Below are 19,586 nucleotides of genomic sequence, written 5' to 3'. Positions count from 1 at the left end.
AGACGAAAAGAGGGACGAAGATGGAGAGAAAGGGGATAACGGCGCGAAGGTGGCGGAGGAAGGGGGTCGGGCGCTCGCTCGGTACACTTGATCCAAATACGCGTTGCCCTTAGCCCGTGGACAATTGGAAGGGGCGAATAACGGGGATAGACCTCGCTTTGCATCCTTATTGTTTATATTCAAATCGAATAATTGCTTTTTAAATTAACCCTCGACGCGCCGAATTAACACGACAAATGTTTATCCCCCCGGCTGCAATCTCTCGATGGCCCTCTCCCTTTCACGTCTCTCGTCAAACAACGCACGCTCGTCGCTCGCGGGGGTGTCCTCGTCGGATCTTGGCGTGATAAAAATCGCTGCAAACTTTGCGTCCCGATTTTGTCCCATTTTCCCCTCCCCCTTTGCACCCCCTTCGGCTACCTCTGTGCGTCTGTCGATTCGGTTTAACCGACTTTGTCCTCGGAAATATTTTCACGTTCGACGCGACGCGGTTCCGGGTCGACGAACCCGGCTTGCGAAACGTTCGTTACGAATTGAACGGAACGGGCCGGAATTTGATCAAAGCGAGGAGAGGCAGTGGAAATCCGTGTATCTTTTTGACAGGCACTCCTCTCCTTTGCCTCTCGATGCAGGAACAAGAGCGGATGCGGACGTTTAAGGCGATGAAGTCGGACGAACGCGTTCGAGCAACAACGACTTTCCGCTCGACGTCGAATCCGCTTTTGCCGCTAGTCGAGGGAAAACGGAAACTCGAATCGACCGCGATGTTCCCGCGGTATTTATTAACGAAAACATCGGGTAAGATGTCAGGACGAGTCGAAATAACGAGCAAGCTCGTTCCGTCGTCTCGTCGTGGAAAAACAATTCCTCGGTAGCGAATGCTGATCCTCCTCGTCGCGTTAACGATCACGCGAAGAAACGATTTACGTCGAAACCGCGTAACGCGTATATATTTATATATGTATATATTTCTCCACGGGGAGTGGAAAATTCGAGATCGATTCGCGATCCGCCCGGAGGGGGCCCCCCTGCGATCTCTCGGTCGACGAGGATTCGCGAGCGAGACGCGAGGATGGTTTGCATAGATTTCGCGCAACTGATGCTCCATCTACGCGGGTAAGAGGAATCCAAAGCGACTCGAGTTGCTCGTCTTTCCTAGGAAAGCTCGTGTTTATAACGAGCCGGCGCAGGGAAGCGAGTTACTAATTCCTCGATTCGCGAAACTCGACAAATTAGAGACAAGATGGAGAAATGCGGCGAAGTTGGCGCGGGTGAAATAGAAATTGAAGGACAGAGGGGGGAGGGGGGGCAGTCCGGGGCAGAAAGTTGAACTCGAAGACGGTTAAAGAATCAAATTACTCCCGGACCAGTTTTATTTCGGTTACCCGGCGGGAGGGGATTATTTTCTTGAATTAAAGATGATCCGCCATTCTAATTAGAGACCTCCCTGGGCGGGATCCCGGGCGCCTGGGGAAAATTCCTCGCCGAGTCGTTGTTCCGTCCGCTCGTTCGCGATTCCGGATCCTAAAAATTCGATCGATCGAGGAATCGCGAATTTTCGCCACGAGACAGAGTCGAGGCGGATACTCGGGCCGCGACCGCGCCCATTGTTGTTATTTAATTCGAGGTAAACTGGAATGCCGGTGCTCGGCCTGCTGGATGAATTTACTCGGCGCGCCGGCCACGGAAGCCAGGATTAAGAGGAATCCGATTTGGACGGGTCCCGGCGTCGAGGCCCGAATCGGCGGGGATTAAAGCTCGACTCTCCTCCTCGAAGAATAAACCAAGACGCGAACTCGGACAGCCTCTCGCGTCGTCGTCGAGCGGCAGCCAGCTCGCGATTTTAATTAAACTAAATTTCAAAGTGGTCGGAATGTCGGTGGCGCGCGCGCGCGCGCGCGTAGCGTTAGTAAAATGGCGGGCCGCGAGGACACGCGTGAAAGGAATCCGGGCGAAAGGAGGAGCGATCGCGAGGGTCGAGATCACCCCTTGTCGTCGCGGCATTAACGATGAAAGGTATCCGGCCTCGGTTTCGTGTAAACACTCGCGCCTGCCGCAGCTTTCAGCGATGAACGCGGCACTACTCCGTGGCGGTCTGAAAAGCTCGGCAAAGCTCGGTCCGCGCGAATGGCGCTCGTGGTTCGCCCGCACCTCGCCCGTACCTCGCCGTCTGTTCTTTATTGCGACAGTTAAACAAGCGGCTTGAATATTTGATTGGCAATTTCACGCTCCCACAAAAGATCAGCCCCAGACACTGACTGGCTCTCGGGGAGCAAGGGCTTCCCTAAGCGGGCACAATCAACCGCGTATAATCAAACGTAAGCCGTGTCTGCTCGCAGCCCCGTCTTCCCAAACTCTCTCGTCGTATCCCTCGCGCGCGCGCAACGTCTTGCAGGTTCTCCGCCGGGGAATAATCCGCGACTCGTCGACCTTGAAATCGCTATCTAGCCGGGGCTAGATATCTAGAGGCTGCTCGTTACGCCACGTCCGGATCCAAGAAGATATCCGCCTTGGTCGGTCGTCGATTCGTCGGACGGAATTAATTTCTAACCACCTCGCACCACCGACGGCTTGTCGGCAATGTCGCGCAGTCTAGCCTCGATTTCCGTGTTCCTTTGCCGTGGCGGCGAATCGGGGGCTCGAGGGACGACGGGGGTCCCGGTCGATCTTTTCTCCGGGCTTGCCGGCGAAGCGTGTCTCGCTATCGGGGAACCGGGAAATGAAAACTCGGCGAACGGAGCGGAGGGGAATGGGAAGAACGAAAATCTCGAGACTCGCGGTACGCGCGCTGGGGATACAATAAAAGAATATCGAATGAAGACGTATCAAAGGAGGCACTCCATTACCAGCCGGGAGGAAAGAAAAACGCGAAACGGATACCTCTGAGAGAACCGAGCCGAGCCGCTTGATCTCGCAGACGCGAGCTTTTCCTACCCTTCGCGGCGGGACGAGAGCGGACGACAAAGAACGCGAAAGAAAACTCGCGGACTAGCCGTGCGTATTTTCCCTTCGCGGACTGATCGTTAGCGTGTCCGAGCGAGGACTCGAAGGAAAGCGGACGGGATCGGTACGGGATCGGTACGGGATCGGTGAAATCGTATACGGATAAACCGGTTGGAAAAATCGAGGGAATCCTTGGCCGCGATAACCGCGCAAATCTGAAATCTCTACCCGACGGCTAAACGCGCGCGAGAGAAGGAGAGAGGGTGGGAATGAAAGGGAGAGACAGAGGCAAAGACGTGGGTAGCGAATGGAGAGGAAATTTCATCGGGGGAGAGAAGAGTCAGAAATTGATTTATCCTCCAGTCCATTTACATCGAGTCGATAGCGTAATCGAACCGGGGGAAAAGCGAGCTCGTCTGGAAAACCGATTAGAATCGCGGCGGCTTTCCTCGACGTATGTAAGTACTCGCGTCGTTGGAACTCGAATCGAGCTCGAACGTGGATATCCCATTAACGTTTCGCGCCCTCCCGATGAGAAAATTAGATCTAGTACGGATGTTCCGCGACTTCCCGGGCCCTTTCCGATCCTCTGGCAACCGTCTGGCAACCGCCTGGGAACCGCTCGGGATCCGTTTGGGCCGAGATTCGTCGAGACGACGGATTCTCGTTTAATCGAAACTCCGTTTCGCGATCGGTGTCTCTGCGAAGCCGTCGCGAGCGAGAACTCGCGTGCAAGCTCGAGTGATTCAGGGTGGATGGAGAAGAGAGGGTAGAAGCGGCGCCGCAGCCCTCGCGGCAGCAATTGCCGCGCGACGAATGGCCTCGCTGACGGCGAAATGATCGGTTAAACGTCGCGCTAATGCGCCACCTGCTTTTTGCTCGCCGACTGCTGATCGTTCCTCTCGCGATTAATGTCTTCGCGGAGCGGAATAATCGTAGGAATCGTCGTACGACGGAGGTCGAGGCGAATCGCGCGGATCGTTTTGCCCGTTCGCTCGTTAAAATCCCGAGCGCCGCTTTCCCGCGTTAATTTACGAGAACGACGCGATATGTTTAACTTTGAAATAAACCTTGCCCGCCCCGATATCGAATAACGTCGAAAAGTAATTAAATCACCGGGAGAATTAATTAGCAGAGATTTTCGTCCGTCGTTGTTTGTTTCCGAAATAGTTAATGGACTCGCGGCTGCCGTTCGATTTTAAATTTCCTCCCTCTCGTATCCTTCTTTATTCTCCGTTTCGTCGGGATTCTCGTAAACTTTTCCCTCGAATTACGCGAATCTTTACCTCGGCGAAGACCGAGTCGATCGCTTCCGGCAAGTTAGCCACGCTAGCGATATCGCGAGCCGAAGGGTCGCGCAGGGTTCCTTCCCTCGCTCACCTCTCTCCCTCCGTCGCTTTTTCCTTCGCTCGAAACTTCTTTAATATCGTGTTCCGCGTTGCCGCGATCGACGGGCCGCGAATTCGCGGAACGCTTTAATTCACCGAGTCCCGCGCGTCCCTTTCCAGTCGAACGGAAACCGCGTTTTTCGCTGAAAGTTGGTATTAACTCGAACGCGGCCGTGCCCCACCGTGTCCTTTCCTCCGTTCGTACGTCCGAGCGCGAACCGATTCGAAACGGTGTCGAGAGGAGCGGGTTTAATTTCGCTCCTCCGTTGGCCGTGACGCGCTCGTACGACCGCCACCCTCTATAAACCGCATACTTGCCGCACGTGTTCCCCGGGATCCGTAGCGGAGCAAGTTGGATTTCCGCGAAGGGGCGTTGCAACGGGATCGATGCAAACGACGGACTGATTAACGGGAACGCGGTTGCCCGTTCGCTTGGAACGATGAGTCGCACCTGGCGAGAAGGAAACTTTCCAGTCGTTTCGAATATCGTTCGCGGCACCAAGTTCTCCAAAGTCTCTCTCGTTCCCTCTCTCTCTCTCTCTCTCTCCCTTTCTCGGGGGAAGCATTTTCGCCGAGAGTCTGCCGAAACGACGGGAACGTCGCTCGCCGTGGACCAAATGTGCCGCATACGATTACGGGCTGAAAGAGATAGAGTTACGGATAGGGGTAGAGCGCGGCGAGTGGAAAGGTCGGGAAGACGATTTTAATCGGCAACCGCGAAATTTCCGACAGTTCGTTGGCGAGCTGGAAAGCCGTCGAGTCGACGAAATATCGTTACGACGGACTTTCCGCGCGAGTTCGGCGAACCCGCAATCTCGGGGACGGGGTGGGAAAATTCGCGACACCGATCCAACGCGAAATCGTGGAGATCTCCATTCTGGAAAGGGATTTAATTTCCCTCTCGATCACGGGCTCGCCGGCATTCGAATCGGTGCTCCGGTAAACCGTGAGAGGACTATATGTCCAACGCGTTATCCACGGGGAGGAACGTTCCGCGGCGCAAACCTCGCGAGTCAGCAATAGCGATCGCGTGGAATCGATGGCATATGGCCATCGTAAAACGACCAGTCGAGCATTACCGAGCGGAAAAATCGCCGCTGCGATTTCCTTCTCTTTTTCCTCTCTCCCCGAGCTCGAGGTCTTTCGCGACGCGTGGAATACGGAAAGTCGGAAGACAGCGAGACGAGAGACGACGTGTCCGGATCGGCCATAGGATCGATCGGACAGATTGGCTGGTTGGTCGGGCGGGTTAAAGACGGATCGGGCACAGACGGTTACGACTCGATCTCTGCCGTTTCCGTGACACGGACGTCACGCTGCGCGCCACGTCGCGCGATCCGCCCGACGTCGTTGAATAATTAACGAGCAGCCGGTACACCGAGAGAAGCCGAGAGAGAGAGAGAGAGAGAGAGACAGAGTAGGAGAAATCGGCGACAACGTCGCGACAACGTCAACCCCTGGGGTTGACGCGTTCGGGTCAGAGAACCGTCGATCTCGCCGATTCCGTTTCTATTTTCGCGCGATTACCTACCCTCCATTATAAATTCGACCCACTGAAAGTTTAATATCCGGCGGTTGCCAGCGGAAAAAGCCGGAAATGACGGGTCGAGTATCGACCGCGCAAACACCTTCGTCGAATTAATCCCTTCCGCTGCGAATTTTCCACCGACCACGCGCCCGCGTGTTCTTGCATTTCCTGCGAGGGAAACGAGGTTGAAACGATATTCGTCGCGATCGAACGGAAAACGTTGCCGATTCCATCGCGTTTCACCCCTGTATATAACTTCCGTCGATTCGTACGGATGTAAATTAAACGGTTACGAGCGATTTCTGGGCCAGGAGGGGGGGGGGGGCGTAGGGTGGCGCAGGATGGCGGGAGATTTCCGTCATCGATGCGGATGACTTATCGCGACGTGGCGCGATGGAGAAGGCGGCGATCGAGGAACGGAAAAGGCGGACGTTTCTTTTTCTCGGAAGCGGCGGACTGTCCGGGATTTATCTCGAGCGTGCCGACGTTTTCCACGTCGACGGCCGCAGGGAACGCGAGGCGGAAAATGTCGGAGTTCCTGGGGCATACCGAGCGGAAAATTACAAATAGTTCGCGGATTCTACCGGCCAGGATCCGGCACGGAACCAAAACCGACGGGAAAGTCGAAGCGAGACAAAAAATCGCGCGCGAGCAGTCGAGCGTGCAACGATAAATAACAACCGATGTTCCCATAAACGTATTCCTTCTCCTCGCGTGCGTCGCGAGTGGGAGGAACGTCGAGCGAGAATAAATCCTCGCGATCGCTTTCCAACTCTCTCCTCCCACCCTCTCTCCCTCTGTCTCGATTTTCTCCGGGAAAATGAACGGGGGTGGCGCTAATTCGTCGGCGAAACGCGTGGTTACATGGGGTCGGGAGGAAATTTAACGCATCGAAGAAGTTTGGCGTGCGGACGAACTCGATGGGCGTGTTTACTCTGCCGCGATTGCCAGAAATTTAGCTTTTGTTTCGCGAGGGGAAGCTCGCTCGACCGATACGCGAGCTTTCCGGATCACCGCGAGCACGCGCAAGCGAGAAAGTTCGCGAGGACGCTGTGCGGAACCTTCCGGCTGCGCGAGAAGGGGGCCGTTTCTTCGGTCGTTTTCCCCTCTGGATCGCGGCCAAGCAAGAGTCAGGTAGTCGAGACCGAGACCGAAACCGCGTGGAAAGGGCGAGCAGTGCCGCGCGGGTACAGACGGGAAGAATCGCGTTTGAAAGGTAAACGGTGGGAAACTCGTTGGTCGAGTGAAGCGAGAAGTGGACGGAGCGCGGCAGCAAAAAGGGGGTAAAAAAGGGCGGCGGCGGGCTGGGACGGGCGAGAAGAAATTCGCGGTGTCAAAGGGAAATATTCGAAGAAAAGAAATCGTAACGAGTTTGCCCAAGTCGTGGAGAAAGTTGCCGCTAAAGCGACTCGCGGCAGGGATTCCGCGCGGCCGATTCGAAGCGAGATAGTCGGCTGGAATTTCCGCGGCGACGTGCCGCGACGTCTTTGCGATCCTTCTCTAAATCGGAAGGGAACTCGGAAGACACGCGTGCCTCGATAGCTGGATGGATATCGCTCTCGCGAATCGCGCGCTCGTCCGTTTATAACCCCTTTCGTCTCGTCGCGACCACTTTATCCCTCTACGTTCCTCCTATATTCCCCCTATATTCCCCATATATTCCCCATATATTCCCGCGGTATTCCCTCGGGTAGTTTGTTCCTTCGTCTTTAACGAGACTCGTGGATCGCGGGGGCGCGCAGGGTGCGGAATCGGACGATGGACGACTCGATAAAGGGACTCGATTAGACGATCGTTAAACGTTAACGGACCCGCCGCGAGACCCGTGATTTCCGACGCCAAACGGACGGAAATTCCACCCGCGAGCCGTCTCCGTTCCCACGGGACACATCGGTAAGACGTTTTCCCTAGGTTGGTCGGTTAGCCGGGTTTACACGCGGTAGAAGCCTCTCGACCTCGTCTCCATCCTCGGCCAATCTGTTTCCTGTATCTCCGGACCGAATTATTCGCTCAAACGCTTCGATCTCGGCCCTTCCTCGCGTTTCTCGCGTTTCTTCCTATCCTCTCTTCGCTTCGACAAAGACGCTCGAGCGGACCACCGATCCGGCGCCTAAGCGGGATTAGAACGCGTGCCTGGAATCGCGACCACGCTTCGTTTCCGGTGCGTCGAATGGGTCGATACTCGCCACGGTGTGTATCCCGTATCGATAAGCGGCGAGATACAGCACGCTTTGCATGCCGGCGCAGCGCGACGCTCGAGGCAGGCAGCTCGTCGGCCGTGCGAGCCGAGAGAGAGTGAGAGAGTGAGAGAGAGGAAGAGGGAGAGGGAGAGCGTCGCTCGACCGCCGTCTAATTTGCCGGGGAATTTTCCAAAACGCGGCCATGATCGCGCGATGATGGAATGGAAATGAGCAACGCCGGTGGGCTCGGGGAAGCGTGCATCGCGACGCCGGGCGACGGCGGGCGACGGCGGGCGCCGCCGGGCGACCAACCCCGACGGCGAGAGCGGCGGAAAAAGGGGTGCGAGAGAGACGGAGAGAAAGGGGCGGGCCGTGGAGGGGCCAAAGACATGTCCTGCGGGATTAAAGCAAAGCTCTGCGAAATTGCACGAAAGCCACGGAGTTTCAATAAACCCGACCACCATCGCGGTTAAAGGTGGCCCGTGATGGATATTGATTTTAATTTGAAATAAATCCGCTCTCTTTCGCGCGCCGGTTAACGCGGCGGAATGGCGACGGGAGCGCGTGGCGGGCTGTGCCGGCTCGCGTGGAAAAGAGAGAAAAATCGCGCGTGCCGATTGGAAACGCTCGGTTCCGTCGAATAAACCGCCGAATATCGCCGCGCGACCCACGGATAAAGAGAAAGAAACGATCCGACCCGATATACGAGAATAAACTCGGCCGATCGATGTTCCCGTGCAATTTCCCGAGCTCGGTAGGACCTCGCGGAGAAAAGGAAATCCCGAAGAGACCGGCTCCGACGTAATTGGTCCGTCGAACGGACATTCCGCTCCGAAACGGTTCGCGCTTTTTCCACGCGGCAAAACTCGCTGCTGCTCCCTCGTCGGATTTCTCCGAGTCCGTGGCCCGAGAAAAACCAGACGCGATTATCGAAAATATCGGAAATAGCGATTCCGTAAAGGGTCGGGGGCCGCACTTTTGGAAAAACACCGTCGGCTTATCCGTATTTGCACGTTGATTGGCTGGCCGTTTTGGTCAAACGCGATGCAAATCCCGCGGTTGGACGCAACGCGGTTGAAAATTGGCCAGGAAACGCGCCTAGCCTGCGCGATTCGTACGAGATGGGGTGGCGAGAATCGAAGATCTCCGGGACGGTGGAAGGTCGGGGTGCCGAGGAACGATCTGGTTCGGAGAGGGGTGTCGCGTAAGAACGTGTGGACCGTGTCGGCGAGAGAGAGGAGAATTCTACCTGTTGGATCGCGTTGGCCATTCCGCGGCATCGAATTCAAATTTCCCCGATGGAATTCGAGTGGGCGACGCGCACGGTCTCTTGGCCGATTGTCCTTTGTGAACTTTGTCGCGACCCCTCTCTTTCGCCATCTCGACCGTCCTTCTCGGCTGTATTTATCGAAAAAATTGCCCTCGCGGACGAATGCTCGCGCGTCCTCTCGGGAAAAATCTTGCTGGTCGTTGTCGCCCCTCGCTGCTCGCGCGCAGAGGGAAAATTCCGCGACGAGCGGTGAAAGAATTCGCATAATTGTCGGCAGGGGTGGCGAGCAAAGGAGGCATTAGCGAGTGTCGCTTAGGGAGCGGCGCGAGCGTACGCCCGGTATCTCTGGGTTCGCGACGTTCAACGTTCCCGGTGCTTGCATCAAAATCCCATTAATCATACTCTTGCTCTGACTCGACGCTCCGGCAGCGACCTTTTTGTCCGTCGATTCTCTCTACCCTGCCGAAAGCTAGCGCGCTTCGGTTTCGACTTGTCGTCTTAAAGACCGAATTAGCGATTCGTCTTCGTCGGAGAGAGAGAGAGAGAGAGAGAGAGGGGGGGGGGGCAGGCTTGGCCGAAAGTCGTTCGGAAACTTTTACCTTTCCCGACTTTCCCTTCCTGTCGAAGTTTAATTCCCGGTCGAAAGGAAGCGCGGGGATGACGATGCCGAATCGATCCGGGTGGCCGAGTAAGCGATATTATTACCGAGAACGGTATCGTCTAGCGGCCGAGTTTACAGTCCGCGTGGACTCGATACGGTTACCGTGTCCTGTTTGCCACGCGATAAAGCTCTTTCCACCGAGTCGTAAGCGATACTCCGTCGGTTGGAGCTCGCGACCAGCCGCACGGCACGAACGACGGAGCTTTTAATGCCGTCGCGACGACGACGAGGCAATTTTCCCGATCGTCCGATAGAAAACGACGCAACGTACGCTCTTCGAGTGTTTACGGGCTGGCGTGCACACGCTATATTCCATTCGACTCGACCCCGATTCCGTCCTATTCGACGCCGACGACGACGACTACGACAACGACGACGACGACGACGACGACGACGGATTACCTTGGCGTAGCCTACGACCTCGATCTCCGTAGTCACTAATTATCCCCGCAACGCTCCGAGAGGTAGAACTCGGGATCGTGGACTAGTTGGAGGGCAGAGGTCGATGCAGTTACCGCGTAACCCTGAGGAACGGCTTGCAATTCGGACAAACGGTAGCTCCGCGCCCGTCTTTCAATACCCACTGGACCAGGTTTCCTCCGAGCCTGGTTCGCATTCCCGTTCGAAATTCGCGAAAGAGACGAGAAGAAGAGGTTCCGGCCCGAGGCGAACTCGTCGAGTTTCTCGATGCCTGGAAACGAAGTTGCTCGAGTTATTCGACTCGGCGGTAGTTATGTCGGTAATTATTCTTGGAAACGCAATAGCTGTTGCGAGCCAGAGTGCGGTCCACCGCTATTACGTTGCTCCGCCGCGAGGATAAGAGGAAAGGGGCGAGCGAGGCTGGAAGGATAAGAGAGGAGAGGGTGGTGGCGGAGCGGCGTGGCGAGGAGAAGGAGCTAGACAAAGTAGCTTCTCCGGGGTTTCCTTCCTATTATCTGTGCTTGGCGGTCCGCTCAGCCAGCATGCATACAAAGCAGTATTTATAGCCAACATAGCGGTGCACGGCCCGGAGGGGCGAGTTGAACAAATATTCATCCTCCGGAGTCTGGAGTCGAAACACGATCGCCGTGGTTCCCGGCTCGCCACGCCGCCCTCGCTGTCGTCCTCGCAGCCCTTTTCCTCCTCGGCCACCCTTTCCTCGTCCAGGGCGCATCCGTTTATCCCCGCGCCACGGGAAATCGCGACCTCTTCCGTAACCCGTTCCCCGAATATGCCACGTCGCTCCAAGGATCGTCCGACCCCGCACCCTACGGATATCCTCCGCAATTCCGATCGATGTCTTCTCCGACGCTGCACCGGACACGGTTACGGAACTTTAGGAAACCGGCCGTTTCGCTCGCGTTTCGCTCGCGTTTCGTCGACCTAGCCCGCAACGATGAAGAGACAGCGACGAGAATTCCCGAGGTTCGGTCATTTCTGTCCAGGAAATGAAAAGGAAAAACCTCGAGGACGCGGAGGACCGAGAGTCGGAAACGCGAGCGACGAGGGCTGATTCTCGGCGGACTTTTCTACCACTCGGAGATTCGGTCGGAATTTATTCATCTCGGCGAAAGTATCGAATACGGGGCGTTGTAAAACGGTTACGCGATCTGCAAAGGGCGTCGCGACAAGGGAGGACGCCGCCGACGGAGCGTATGGCGGAACGATCGGTTCGATCGCTCGACCTCGCGACCGATCGCCGTTTCTCGTTATTTCCTCGCGGACGAAGCTTTTACGAGCGCAATTCCGCTGCTACAGCGTGTCGTCGGAAATTTTTTTTACGACCCTATGATCCCGTTCTCCGCTCCGCGACACGATTCCTCGCGCGCGAAACACGGCGCCGTTTCCCGTTTCCCGTTTCTCGTTTCCAGCTTCTCGCCGCTCGGCGAAACTCGAATGAACGGAGTTAGAGAGGGAGAGGGAGAGGGAGAGGGAGAGCGAAGCAAAGTCCGACGAGCAGGGATGTTCTTGCTCGGTCGCGAGACGCTAGGAGGGAAGAAACTGCTTCCTCGTCGATTGATTTACGATTCGATATTCGCTCGCGGTTTCTCGATTGATTCGTGGGTCGTTAACGGGCTATTTGTCAGCCGACTACGCGGATCGAGGCGATTTCGCGGAACGGAGAAGCTTAGCGTCGGAGCGCGCGCGGAAACGAGATAAATCAGCCGCGCTTCGCGATGACTTGGCGTGGTCGAGACACCGAGGGTGGCAACTCGAACGCGCTCGAAACGCGGCTAAAAGTATATCTGGAAGAAGGGAAAAAATACGGTTAACGCGACTCCGCCGCCGCTGGCATGGTCTCGCGTTATCATATTTCACCGGTGTCCGACGTAAATCCGCGTAATTTAAATTTTAAAGCGCAAAACGGTTACCTCGGTGTTTTATTCCACTCTGGCCAACCCACCCCTCGGAGCCGTCGCCGGTATCTTTCCCGATTTCCCTCCGCCGTTTCTCGGTCACTCGCGGCGAACGGGAAAGACAAACGGAGAGACAAACTTCTCACCGGAGAAGTGGGGAAAGGGTGGTAAAGGGAAAGGAAAATCGGCGGGAACGACAATGGCGGATGGAGCGAAAGAGACCGGGTGAGAAGAGAGGACGGGAACAGATTGCAAACGCAAACGCGGACGCAAAGGGCGACTAGATAAGGCTGGGACGGGGCGAGAAAGAGCGGGAAAGGGCTAGAGTGGGTAGGTCTCGAACGACAAGTGCTACTTCGCACGTAGATTCCAGCTCGGAATCTCCTTAGCGATGCGACAGGGGATCGGTCGAAGCGAGGTGGAAAGAGAGAGACAGTCGCGGAGCTTCCGCTTTGCATCGGCCGGTTTTACCAGCGGACTCGGTCGCTTTGAATCGCTTTACGGGAACACGAAAGGTTGGCCGCATCGCGGCTCGCTACCTCGGTCTTCGAATGGAATTTATCGGTACCCTTCTTCTCGGCTTACCCTGCACCCTTTCCACGAGCCCGAGGCTCGCCCCGGTCGCGAAAGCGGAATACCGAGTGACCGCGATCTCGCCGATTTACCCGCCGCCGGACCGAACCGCCGGAGTGTGTTTTGTTACGCGATAAAGGTTCATCTCGCGTTGGAAAGTGACCAAGATCGACGGCGAGTCCGGCGGAGATTTATTTAACGCGAAGCCAAAGTTTCCGAATGGAAGACTCGATCCGTGCGTTCCGTCCCGAATTCTCCGCTCGTCTCTCGACTCGCTCGTGCACCAGCATACGTGTACGGGCGACTCGAAGAGGGGTCCGTCTCGCGAGAGCTGTCCCGAAATCCCTGAGAATCGTGTCGCGTGGTCAGCGACGGATCAAAGACTCCGATCGGAATCCTCGATGGACGTACCGAGATTTCCAACCTCGCGCGTCGGCGTCGAGATTTCCCGGTTTTCTCGGAAATTCTGAACCGAAGATGGACACGATACGAAATTTACGCGGAGCTGGGAACCTGGTTGCGAGAATACGTCTCCATCGCGAATCCTCATTCGCGGCCCATATTTCTCGCCGTGCCGCTACGTCCAATTACCCTCTCGCCTTGGCGCGTTTCTTTTCACCGGGGAATGCTCGCGTCTCGATTTTATTCGCGAAAAGAATCGCGAGTAAATAGAAAGTAGGCGAGAAAAGGAAGAGGTCTGGGCGCGAGTTGGAAAGAGGATCAAAGAGATTCCCAGGCGGTTCGATTCCGATACCAGCGCGTGGTGCAGGTGGAACGAGAGGAAATCGAGCGAGCGGAACGAGGCGGAGAAAGGCTAGTAGCGACTGCTGACTCGCGACGTTCCTCGCGACATTCGATATCGACTCTCCGAAATGCGCGAATGCACGCGGACGTGCAACGTTCCGCAGAGACCACGCCTGTTTTCGCGATATCCCAGAAGCGAGTCGATGTATCTCGTCGGGGCGAACCGGTCGGCGAATCGGTCGACGGATCGACAGCTCGCTAGACTAATTGGAAGCGATAGCCAAAATGGCGCTGGTCGATCGGGTTTTTGCCGGCATGGGAATGTTGGCCGAGGGAGTAGACGTTTGGCCTGTAATCCACGTCGATCCGCCGTCCGTTCGCCTCTTCTTCTCCGTCATCCTTTCTTCCCGGCCAACGTTGCTTCTTATCGCGGCAGCAATTTTTTCCGTGTATCGCCCGTCAGCCCGTTCTTCTTTCCTTCACGGCGGCTTCGACTCGCTTTTTCCCGGCTCGTCGGCCGCGCGAAATTTATCGTCGGGCCGAAAAGAGAGCTCCGCCTCTCCCGGTATCTCGCGACGGCAACCGCACCCGCACCCTGCTGCTGCGAGTCGGAAGCCGCGGTAGCCCGAAGCCGAGCGAGCGTATCGGATCAGGGCCAGGACCGACGAGGGGGTCGGTCGGGTTTGGGTCAGGTTCGAGGCTGCGGGATAATTAGGCGACCGATTTCCACTCGAGCATTCGAGGACGGGAGCCTCGTATCCTCGTCGTATCGACGAAAATGCCCTCGACACGGACCGCAACCCTTTGGCCAACCACCGGCAAAATTCACCGCCATTCTTTCCGGTCTTCCGACCAGCCGAGAAACGTCCGGCGTCTACTAAAAGCCGAAATAAACGGTGGAAACCGGGCGGCATGATTTACGTCGCGATTAATAAAAGAGATTTCACGGTGTTCGCGTTTACCGGCGTTTCCGCGTAGCGGGCGTCGGGCGGAGAAATGGGATAAATTTTTGCGCGTTAAACGGCACGCCGAAGGACAGCGGCTGTCGAACGGAGAGGGTGCGAGGGTGTGGAGGAGGGTTTAGGAAAAATCACTCGGCGGGAAAATACGAAACGCGGAAGTGGTTGGGAGGGAGAAATCGGCGACGAGGAGGATCGTAAATACGTCCGCGAATCGACTAGGACAAAGGCATTTCCTTCGAGTATATACTCGAGGAGCGTTGAAGTATTCGCAAAGGGAGCTGCAACGACGACGGAGCTTTTTCCGTGGAAACCGTCGAGAGGTCCATCCCGAGGTAACTCGGGGAAGAATCTCGAGTCGGAAATCCCTTTTCGCCTGCGCGTCTCGGACGACACGGGTCTCGCCGCGATTCTCCGGGTCGGTTAAGCAACGACGACCGCTTTTGTTCCGCGTCGCGATGGTGTATTCGAGCGGGTGGCGCCGAAAAATCGGTTCGCGCGTGGAGATTATCGGTGGCGAAAGTCTGGGGTGAAACGCGTTCGTTTGTCCGCGATGTTTGCGCTATCCCGGCACCGAACGAAAATCCTCGAGGACGGATTCCAATTAAACGCGCATCGAGTATAAAAAAAAAAGAGGACGGGACGATGACCGCGATCCAACGAAATAATAGTTGCTCTCGATCCGACTCGATCAATGGACAACTCTTCTCGCACGGATTTCGAAGACAATGGACCGGACAAATGGAAAAGTACCGGTTTTCGTGGAAACTCTCGGCGCGCGGGGCTCGGCCGGCTACGGTCGCGGCAGCCAATTAATTTCACCTGCCTCGAATCGAATACCTTTTGTTTCGAACGCGAGCGACGCATTGTCGCGGATTAGTGGCGCCTAGATTCCGTTCGAATCCGTTCGATTCCGTTCGGAACGCTTGACCGCGTTCTCTCCCAGCCCGTTGCGGTTCGGAAGTCGTTCGCTCGGACTTTAGGCTCCGAATCGAGCTTGTCTCGCTAATTAATCGGTGCGCCGCGATCGAGCTCGAACGCGGGACCATTCGAACGCGCGAGGTGGGGGGAAAGGAAGCACAACCAGATGTTCGTTTATTCCAGTTTTATTATAAAATATAATAATACGTAACATTTACGCCATATCGAATATTCACGTACTGTATGTATATGTATAGTATGTACAACGAGTAAAGTGATACGCGAGCGTGGTTCGCGGAGGAAAGGAATTCGTCGCTGGAGACACAGGCTGACCCCCGCAGCGTAATTCGCGACGCTTCGACGAGGTTCCAACGGAAGTTGGGGGTACGTACGCTGCAATCGGCCGAATCTCTCGATCGCCGAGCGGAAAATTCATCGCCGCGATCGTTACACGGCGCGTCGTCGCATCCGCTCGCGATCACGCCTCCTTCCTTTCTGCCCGTGCTCTTTTCGCGTCTCGGGAAAGACTGGCAATTTACATGCAAATAAGGAGCAAAGGGTCCGGGGGAACGGTTACAAATCCGTCGACGATCGAGTTACCGTTTACCCGGCCCATCAAAGAGAGACACGAGTTTACGAAAACGATCGTCTACGAACGGAGTCGATCGTGATTTCAACCGTGCTCTCTTTCCTTTGCCCTCTTTACAGCCCCTAGCTCGAGGTTTCGCAATCGCGAGAAACTTGCTCGTTTTTCCCTTCGATCGCGCCCCCCCCCCCCCCCCCCCCCCCCCCCCCCCCCCCCCCCCCCCCCCCCCTTCCCCCCCCCCCCCCCCCCGACCGCTTAATCCCGCCGTCCTCGCCACTCCCTCGCGCGCGCGCGAGTGTACGCCGTGCCAAGTGAATCCCGAGCCGGGGCAGAATCGCTTTAATTATTTCGAGGATCGTCGAAGCGCTATCGCGAGAATCCGCGGCTCCGCGCAGCGTCTAATTCGCAAGCCGAAAGGGGATAGGGGCGAGGTTCGAACGCTGGCAACGCGATGGGAATTACCCGATACTCGGAGAGATAGAGAGAAAGGCAGTGGAAACGGGAGGGATTTGGGTGGATGTTTGGCGGGGGTGGAAGACGGTGGCGAAAAAGGCGCGGGTTTCGGAAAGAGCGGAAAGTCAGGCTGCACGGTTCGGATGGTCGATTTAATTGCGAGCACCGGGGAGGAAGAGAGGGCGAAAGCTCGGCGAACAGTCGGCTCGGGTGGTGGAGAAGCGAGGCGAACGCGAGCCGACTCCATAACGCGAACAAAGGAAAATTTAATCCGTGCGCCGAGGGAAACTATTTCGAAATTGCGTTTAGCCGGCACGCGGTGTACGTGTATCCCTGAGAGGATGGCTCGGCCGTGTCTGGTTCGCGTTACGCGTGACGCGGCGCGGATAAACGAGGTCGCGTGATATCCGGCAGAAATTCGGAATATCGAAGCGTCGGTGTTCGCCTGGCGCGTCGCGGTTCTGCTCTCGAGGCGTGGAGGAAAAACCGAGTCGGAGGAAAGGTAGACCGCGCGGGAGATCTCGCAACAGGTCGCCGAGATCGCGGAGAGAATCGGATGGCGCTCGCGACAATCGCGGATCGGTAGGTCGCGCCGCGTATTCCGGCAGCCTCTGGGCGGGCAAACTCCCGAACGAACGAGTTTTCCAACTTTTGTTTCATCCGACTTTCGTCGATAACTCGCCCCGGGATATCCGGGCTCCGGCTACTTTCGTCCCTTCCCTCGTTTCCCTGCGCTTCGATGCACGTCGCGGTGCACACGTCGCGAGTATCGGCCCCCCGTTCTCCCCCCTTCGCTTTCCGTTCGCGTGCGCGTCGTCGCATCGGGCACGGGACGTTCGATGGAAAAGTCAATGGAAACGTCGGCGTACACCGGTGACCCGCGACGCATCGGCCCGGAACGAAACTCGCCGCGGCGCTCCTTTCCCCCTTAATGGAACCACCCGCGAGGGTCTATGTAAACGCCCATTCGTACACCTCTCGCTTCCGCTCGCGAGTCGCGATCGCGTATCGAACGTGTCCGCCTCGTTCGCCTCGCGGCTCCGAGACGCGCGCCACGGTCACGGGGTTCGCGGGAAGAAAAATAGGGAGAAGAGGGAACGAAGCCGAAGACACAGAGGCTAGAGGGCAAGTCTGGATTTACGAGGCAAGTTTGTCTCGGACAGCTCGAGCGAAGGCCGTTGGATCGATCCTTCTGGATCGTTTCCGATCTGGATCGAGAGGGCAAGGCGGGGCGTCGGTTGGTGGAAGTACGGCGAGGGAAGCGTTAAAAACGGGAAGCCGAGGGTAATAATTTTCACGGAGAATCGGCGTAACGGGCGAGGACACGTTCGAACGCGTGTTTCCTCGGAGTCGCGGAGGACAGAGGCTGAGGGTGAAAAGAGAGGCAGAAGATGTACCTGGAGGCGGACCTCGTTCGATCGTTTCGCCGGCCGCGAGACTCCGAGGCGAGGACGGTAAATCCGAACGAGGATGGCTGGGACGTTCCCGCGCGGAAAAGTTTGCCCGCGCGAGCGAGGGAAGCGAACGGAAACGCGCGATTGATTCCTCGGGCGATACCGGCGAACGCGGGGAACCGCGCAAGTTTTGACGTTTTAAATTTAAGTTGGAATCACCGCGCTGTACCGTCTGGCTCGATTACCATTTAAATTACCGTTCGTTTAAACCGCCCCCCCGACTTGCCGCGGCGGTACGTTGCCGAGGAAATACGAAATCGTTAGACTTTGCGTAACAACTTTGCGCGCTTCCTCGACCGTAGCGGAAACAATCTTCTCGATGCGATTTTAACGAGGATTCGCGGTCGCGAGACGATCGCGGGACGATCGAGCGAGGAAGTAGAGGAGAGAGCAACGAGAGTTTCCGGGAAAATTCGCGTGGGAATTTAAACGTAGGCCTGGTTCGCGTCGCAATTAGTCCACGCCTGTCGTTAACGAGGCCAAGGAGTGGAAGAGGGAAAAGCACGGCCGGGCGAGCCTCGGTTTTACGGTTACATTTTCCGTCTGGCGGTGCACTCGAGGCGGCGTGGTCGAAAATTTCGCGTGGCGTTCGCACAAAGCGAAAGAGAGAAAAAGGAGCGAGCGAGGATGGGGCGGACGAGGTTGGAGGGGGGATGAAAAGCGGCAGAAACAGGGGCCGCGGCTTTTAGCGATTTTATGACATTTTCAAAGGCGGCGTTGTTTTTGCCGTGGTCGGAAAATCGCGTAACACGCGATCTTCCATCGAGCTCTCTCTCTCTCTCTCTCTACCCTCCTCTCTTTTCCGTTCGTGGCACCACGGCGCGTTTCTTTTTCCTCCGTGCGATTTACGCCGTGTCGCTAGCGGCGAATTTGCCTGGAAACGCAGAGGACGCGTGGTATCGAGGGTCGATCTTGATCGGAACGATCGCGCGCCGATTCGTCTGGACGCGTGGACGAATCCGACGTTCCGCGTTACCGGCTCGAATTTGAACGACGCGATGCGTGCAACCGGAACGAGAGAGACGATCCTCTCGGCGGAATCGCGGACGCCGCGAATTTCGCGCGAACAATGCGCCAACAACGTTCTTCGCGGTATGCCGCGTTCGCGCGGCACCGCTCTCCTGCTCTTTCTCTCTTTCTCTCTTTTTCCTCTCTTCCTCGGTTTTTTTTTTGCGCGCGTAATTTTAATTGCGACCCGACCGCGGTTCGACGAGCGCCTTCTATGCAAATTAGGAAAGGGGTCGATGGCGCGTCGCGATTCGTTCTTTTCATCGGGCCCAGGCTGATTCGAGCTACCCGACTCGCGGTACCTAACCCCTTTGTCGCCGCTGGGCTAACGAGCTCGGCTCTGAATTTCGAGAGCGTATCGGCCGACGTTCGACCTTGCGAATTTTCCATCGCGCCGCCTCTTCCGCGATCGTTCGCCTCGAAGCGAGGCGAAGTTTATCGCCTTCGGAACGGTGTCGCGCGCGAACAAAGACGCGCGAGCAGAAGCGAGCGGGGGCGCGCGGCGATCGTCCGTGTCCCTGCAGCCACTGTTTACCACGGGGACGAACTCGGCGACGAGGCGACCGAGGGGAATGTCTCGAA

Source organism: Eufriesea mexicana, unplaced genomic scaffold, assembly GCF_001483705.2.
Source record: "Eufriesea mexicana isolate 0111107269 unplaced genomic scaffold, ASM148370v2 scaffold1358, whole genome shotgun sequence".
In the NCBI taxonomy this organism is placed as follows: domain Eukaryota; kingdom Metazoa; phylum Arthropoda; class Insecta; order Hymenoptera; family Apidae; genus Eufriesea; species Eufriesea mexicana.
Note: the sequence above shows the minus strand (reverse complement) of the source record.